This window comes from Gracilinanus agilis, chromosome 3 (assembly GCF_016433145.1).
Source record: "Gracilinanus agilis isolate LMUSP501 chromosome 3, AgileGrace, whole genome shotgun sequence".
Classification (NCBI taxonomy): Eukaryota; Metazoa; Chordata; class Mammalia; order Didelphimorphia; family Didelphidae; genus Gracilinanus; species Gracilinanus agilis.
Genome location: NC_058132.1, coordinates 661,513,245 through 661,520,145, shown reverse-complemented (window position 1 = coordinate 661,520,145; position 6,901 = coordinate 661,513,245). Strand labels below are relative to the sequence as shown.

General features: G+C 37.7%; 1 non-coding gene across 1 annotated transcript; it reads left to right on the top strand.

Annotated features, from left to right (window-relative positions):
• Positions 1–1,305: 1,305 nt before the first annotated feature.
• LOC123243322 lies at positions 1,306–1,412 on the top strand. Its single transcript, XR_006505870.1, has one exon. It is a non-coding gene; the product is annotated as a U6 spliceosomal RNA (small nuclear RNA).
• Positions 1,413–6,901: the final 5,489 nt, after the last annotated feature.

The window sequence follows — 6,901 nt, the reverse complement described above, 5'->3', positions numbered from 1 at the left end:
ATTATGAATGTAGCCTAGTATACTATAGAAAGAGCTAGTCTCAAAATCAGGTGGGAGTTCATTTCAGCTATAACACACAGTGATTATGATCATGGGCAAATCACACAATCTCCCAGGGCTCCAGGCAACTCTCTCTAACCATAAGTTGCACAAAGTCATTACTGTTCATTAGTAGAAAGTAGAATTCCTCCCTGGGAGGAATAATTTATAATTAATAATAAAAGCTAGCAATTATGTAGCACTTTAAAATTCATCAAATGTTTTATAAATACTATCTCATTTGATCATAACAACCAACTGGGAAAGAAGCTGATACTATTATTCCCGTTTTGCACATGTGGAAACTGAGTTAAAGAGAGCTTGTTACTACCCAGGGTCACACAACTAATCAGTGTTTAAGATTAGATTTGAACTCAGGTCTTCCTGAAATCTTCTAGCCCCATCACTTTATCCACTGACCACTCAAGCTGCCAATACCTATTCTTTGAAATTTCAAGGGGGTATGGATTGGCTTGTTCCACTATTTGCCCAGGAAGGTTTCAGGATCTGAATTTGGCTTGGTCTTAAGTTCCAAACCTATGAGAGCAGATGTGGGTTGGGAGCACATGGCTTGCTCTTCCCTCCTTACTACAGCTACTTGCTGGCTCAGTTCTCCTCTCACCCCCATGACCCAGATGTTCTCTGCCTCCTTTTTGGGTTTTTCTTTTCTTGAAAATTGTTTCACTGTCTCCTTGTTGATTATTTCACTTCTGTATTTATTTTGTGGTAATAGTTGAATCTTGGTTGGAGAAGGTTCTCATGGTGACTCTGGAGCTATTCTGGTTTACCCTGCCACCTTGGCTCAGCCCCTGGAAGTCCAATACCTATTCTTGATATTCCACTAAATTGTCTCCTTGACGGTATAAGAAGATGGAGACACAAGAAATGTTGTTTGATAGAAAGATACCTCCTTGAAAGCAACAGGCTTCTCATTTTTTAATTAAAGAATATGATTTAGAGAACTGATAAGGATCATTTTTCCACATGAATTACATTAAACATTTCCAAATTACATGTAAAAATGATTATAATACTCACTTTTTCCCCATAAAAGCTTTACCTTTCATCTTAGAATCAATACTCTGTATTAGTTCCACAGCAGAAGGGTGGCAAGGGCTAGGTAATGTAAGTTAAGTAACTTGCCCAGGGTCACACAGCTAGGAGGTGTCTGAGGTCAAATTTAAATCCTAGACCTCTCCTCTCTATGCCTAGTTCTCAATCCACTAACCCCCCTATAATAATTACTTTTTTAAAAAGTGAGTTCCAGTGCTTGCTTCGGCAGCACATATACTAAAATTGGAACCATACAGAGAAGATTAGCGTGGCCCCTGCGCAAGGATGACACGCAAATTCCTGAAGCGTTCCATATTTAAAAAAAAAAAAGTGAGTTCCAAATTGTCTCCCTCATCTTGCCTCTCCCTGCTCTTTGAGAAGGCAATTTCCTAAGGACTATACATGTGAACTCATACAAACATATTTCCATATTAGCCATGTAATGTGAATCAGAGTTAATGGGTTTTCCATTCATAGGAGGTCCTTGAGTAATCCCTCAATGACCACTTGACAGTTATATTTTAAAGGGCAACTATTCCTTTTCAGATGTGATTTAGTCTAAATAACCTCTGAGGGCTTTTTAACTCAGAAATTCTAAGATTCTTTTGAAACATTTGTATATACAATAAATCACAGATTGACCCTTTCCCATGCTTCTAGGAGTACTTAGAAGAATAAGGACTTGGATGTGGAAAAAAAAAAAAAAGATTTTCTTTCCTATTCTCACCTTCACAGTTCTAGCTTCTGTCTTCACTGTTGCTCCTGGAGTAAGAAAAAGAGGACAAAAAAGCTTCCTACACACACACACACACACACACACACACACACACACAAATACATCCCACCCTGGGAGTATATTACTGCCAATATGTACACATGGGAAAGTCTGAAAATATATTCACCAGTTCCCCCTATCCCTTCCTTCTAGCTAAGTTCCCTTTCTAGTCTCTAAATGTAAGGTCACATTGGATAATGGTCAAGCATCAAGTAAGATGGAAATGAGACATTATCCCAACACCAAAATCACTTCTAAATTATGTCCATGGCATTGTTTCTCTCATGGAGAATGATGGGAAAAGACCCAATGTGATAAATATGGGTAATTTATTCCACTAAAAAACCTCGTTTTGCTAGTATACAATCTCTAATTTTCATTGGGTTTTTGTTCCATAAAAGTAATGAGAGAAATAAAAACATCCTCTACTCTCACATACTGGACAATCAAGTCCAAGAGTGATGAGAGAACTGATAAAACATTACTTTCTTTTTAAAGCTCTGGACTCCCAATCCCTGAATCATAGTCTTCGTCATGACTCTGCCGCTGTCACTAGAGTTAAATGGTTTTCATTATACTCAACTCAGTCTTCCTGTTCCATTCCTTCCTCAGCCTGATTAAGTGAAGCTAAATATTACAGGCAATAACCCTGATTCACGACAGCCCAAAGGGTGCCTAGACGATGAGGTGGGAGGGAACTAGGGAGAGCAATGTCAGTGATGCTATATGCTTGTGGGGGGTTGATGACTCACTCCAAGGGATTATGACTGTCATTTTATCAGTTTTTGCTAAATATTAAATCAGTTTGACAACTCAGGTCAACAGATTCGATTAGCTATAATCCAATCCCATGTAATAAGTATTTGCTATAAGGTGTATAATTTGAAAATTGAAAGGCAGGTTGGCAAAGTGAACAGGGACTTGAAGTTGGTAAGAACTGGGTTCAGATTCAGCCTCAAATGAAAGCTAATTTGAGAGTATCTTTGCAAAATTATTTAATCTAATAGTTTCTCTGTGGAAATTCGGTGCTAAAGCTTGGGGATATAAAAAGAGACAAAAGAAAGGTCTTTCCTTCAAGAGCTTAGTATCTAATGCAGAGGACAATATGCAAAGAAATGTTTACAAATGAAGGTATTACAGAATAAATAGGAAATGATTAACAGAGGAAAGGCATTGAAATTAAGAGGTTGTAGGAAAGTATTCCTGCAGAAGGTAGAATATTAGCTGAGAAGTAAAGGAAGTCAGGAAGGTCAGAAGTTGGAGAGAAAGGGAAAGAGCATTCCACGCATGAGGAACAGTCAGAGAAAATATACAAAGAGAAATGGACTGTATTGGTTGATGGAAAAGTCAAGAGTTCAGTGTCACTGGATCAAAGGGAAGTATATGGGAGTAATATGTAAGAAGACTGGAAAAGTAGGAGGCAGTTAGATCATGAAGAGCTCTGAATGCCAGAGAATTTTGTATTTGATCTTGGAGGCAACTTGAAGCCACTTTTTCAGAAGGGGAAGCAAAGTGACATGATTGGATGTGTGCTTTAGGAAAATCTCTTTGGTGGTTGAATGAAGGATGGATGAGTGAGGAGAGACCTGAAGCTGGCAGATCCACTCGTTGATTCTTGTGAAAATCAAGGCATGAGGTGGTGAAGGCATATGCTGGAGTGGTGACAGTATCTGAGGAGAGAAGGGGACATATTTGAGGGATGTTACAGAGATGAACTGACAGGTTTGGGGGGGACAGATTGGACCTGTAGGGGTGAAAGAAAGTGAGGATGACTTCTAGGTTGTAATCCTGAAGGACTGAGAGAAGGGTGTTACCCTTTACAATAAAAAGGAAAGTAAAAGTGAGGAGGGTATGGGGAAAGGATAGTGACTTTGGTTTTGGACAAGGTGAGTTTAAGATGTCTACTGGGCATTCAGTTTGAGATATCTGAAGGGTGGTTGGAAATGTGAAATTGGAGGTGAGTTTGGTGCAGGGAAGGTAAATTTGAGAATTTTCAGTATAGAGACAATAATTAAAACCATGGGAACTGGTGAGAACACCATGTGGAGTACTCTAGAGGGAGAAAAGAAGAAAGTCATGGTTAGAATCCTGAGGGACACCTCTGGTTAGAAGATGTGATATGGAGAAGTGTCTTTCATAGAGAAGTGGTCTGATAGACAGAAACAAAACCAAAAGAGGATCAAGGAGAAAAAAATGATTAACAATTTGAGAAGTTTCAGATAAGAGGACTGAGAACAAGGAAATTGGATTTCACAAACTATGAGATTATTAGTAACTTAGGAGAGAGCAGTTTTGGAAATGTAAGGTTGATATCCAAAATGTAAAAGGTTAAAAAAAGAGTGAAAGGAGAAGAAGTGGACAGTCTGTGTGAGGAATTTAGCTTACAAGAGTTAAAGGATGATAGCAGGGATGGAAGGAATCTAGTGAAGGCTGTTTTTTTTTAATTGTCTTTTGTTTTGTTTTTAAGATAGTGGAGACATGGACATATTTACACATCATGGAAAATAAGTCAGTAACGAGGGAGAGATTGATAATAAATGAAAGAGTAGGGATGACAAAGTGGTAATTTGCTGAAAAAATGGAATAGAATGGGATCATCTGAACAAATAAATAGAGGAGTAAACTTTGGGAAGGTGTAAGGCCACTTCATGTAAGACAGAAGCTGAGAGTGGCAAAAGATGTGAAAGGTTATTGGAGCTGAGAAAGAGAGGAGAAGAGGAAATTCATGGTAAATGGTCTCATTTTTTTTCTATAAAATGTGATTTAAAGTTCTCATCTGAGAGAATGGGCAGAGAAAGCTTTATGAAAGATTTGAAAAGGAGGAAAAAGGTTTGGGAGAAATTCATGGAGGGCAGGATAGTAAGTTGATGAGAGACAAAGCATGATAATTTAGCAGCAGTGAGGGCCCAGTTGAGGCAAAGCAACATAAATTTGGAGTGGATTCATTCAGAAAATTTCCTTTTTATTGTAAAGGGTAACACCCTTCTCTCAGTCTTTCAGGATTACAACCTAGAAGTCATCCTCACTTTGTTTCACCCCTACAGGTCCAATCTGTTCCCCCCAAACCTGTCAGTTCATTTCTGTAACATCCCTCAAATAAGTCCCCTTCTCTCCTCAGATACTGTCACCACTCCAGCATATGCCTTCACCACCTCATGCCTTGATTTTTACAAAATGATTTTCTCCATCTTTTTTTAGCACATATGTAGGACTGATGGCAAGAAGTAGTGGAAATTAACCAATACACTGCTGAACCTAGACTGCATATATGATAAGGGGGCTAGGGATTCAATTGCAGAAGATAAAATAAGATGAGGAGAAGAGGAGAATTTGGCTAGGGTAGAAGAGATGGACTGGGAGAGGCCTGAGGGTGCCCAGGAAGTGAAGGTCAATAGCGTTGTGTGAGGAAAGGCAGAGGAAAAAAATAAAAAGTCAGTTGGTTATAGTTGGATACATGGATTTCAAAATCCAATGAATGATAATGGTACATTTGTGGATGGTAGCAAAATCAAAGCTATGACTCTTGTTATGTATGCTGAAGTGGTCTGGAAGAGTAGTTCATGGGAGTTGAGTGGCTTGAGGAACTGAGTGGTTAAAATATTTGAGGGAGAATCAATATGTACTGTAGAAATCCCTTAGGTCAGGAGTTGAGAAGGAGAGGAAAAAATACAAGCCAGATAACTAAGTGAGGAAGGAAGGGGAAGTGACTTGAGAATCTGTAGACTAGGATGCTACTAGGATTTTTATTGAGTAGTAGTTATGAATAGCACAAACCATAAAGGAAGAGAGGTAACTGGGTGATGGAGGAAAAAGGAGAACATGGAAGTGCCTTCTCTTTCACCATTGAACTGAGATATAGTAAAGGTTTAGTAAATACTGGAAAAAGTAAAAAAAGGAGACTATGTCAGAGGTGAATCAAATTTCAGTAAGTACTAGTAGATGGAATGAGTGGGAGAGGAAAAGACTTAAAATCTCACACACACACACACACACACACACACAAACTGGAAAGACATATATGAAATAATGCAAAATAAAGTGACCAGAACTATGACAACAATGTATGCAGTAAAAATAATGTTTGATTATCAACAGTAAATGACTTAATTATTATCAACAAAGCAAGGATCCAGGACAAATCCAGAGACCAATAACATAAAAGGATATTCACTACCACAGAAGGAACAGACAGTATCCAAATGCAGATTGAAACATGCCATTCTTCACTTTATTTCCTCCATAAATTCTTCTCTGGATTAAACAATAAAGATCTTATTTCATAACATGATGAACACAGAAATATATATTATATGATAATATATGTACAACCTGTCTCATATTACTTGCCTTTTGAGGGAGGGACAAGGAGACAACATGGATTACAAAATGTTAGACAGTAAATATTAAAAATTGTAATGTAATCTGGAAAAAAAGAAAAAAATATATCCTTTGGTCTGTGATTAAACCACACCACCTATTCATTAACAATACAAAGAAAAGGATCAACATCTTTCACTACTGATTGGACCAAGTAATTCTTCTATCAAGTTCCTTTCACCACTGGAAAAGACTCCACTTAAAGTTTTTCTTTAGTTGTTTGTTTCTTCTATTTATTCTAAAAGGAGGCTGATATTTTTGAATAGGCAAGATAAAGTAATGAGCCTGGATTGAGGAAGACTGGGTTCAAATTTGAATTCAAACACTAGCTGTGTGGTGCTCAGTGAGGCACTTAACCCATTTACCTCAATTTCTTCTTTTGTAAAATGAGGCCTAGAAGGAAAAGGAAAACCTCTCCAGTCTCTTTGTTTCACATCATAATGAACAACAAAAAAGTAAGCAGGCTCCAAATGTGGTCACAAAGAGTCAGATAGGACTGAAATGACTAAACAAAAGCAAATACATTTGAATACTTCTATCTTGCTTATCAAGTCTCTCACTGATAAGTAGGTTTGATGATTACTGTCTTATAATACATCTCAAGACCTAATATTAAGTTATCTTCCTTCCTATTTTTCATGATTTCAATCAAAATTA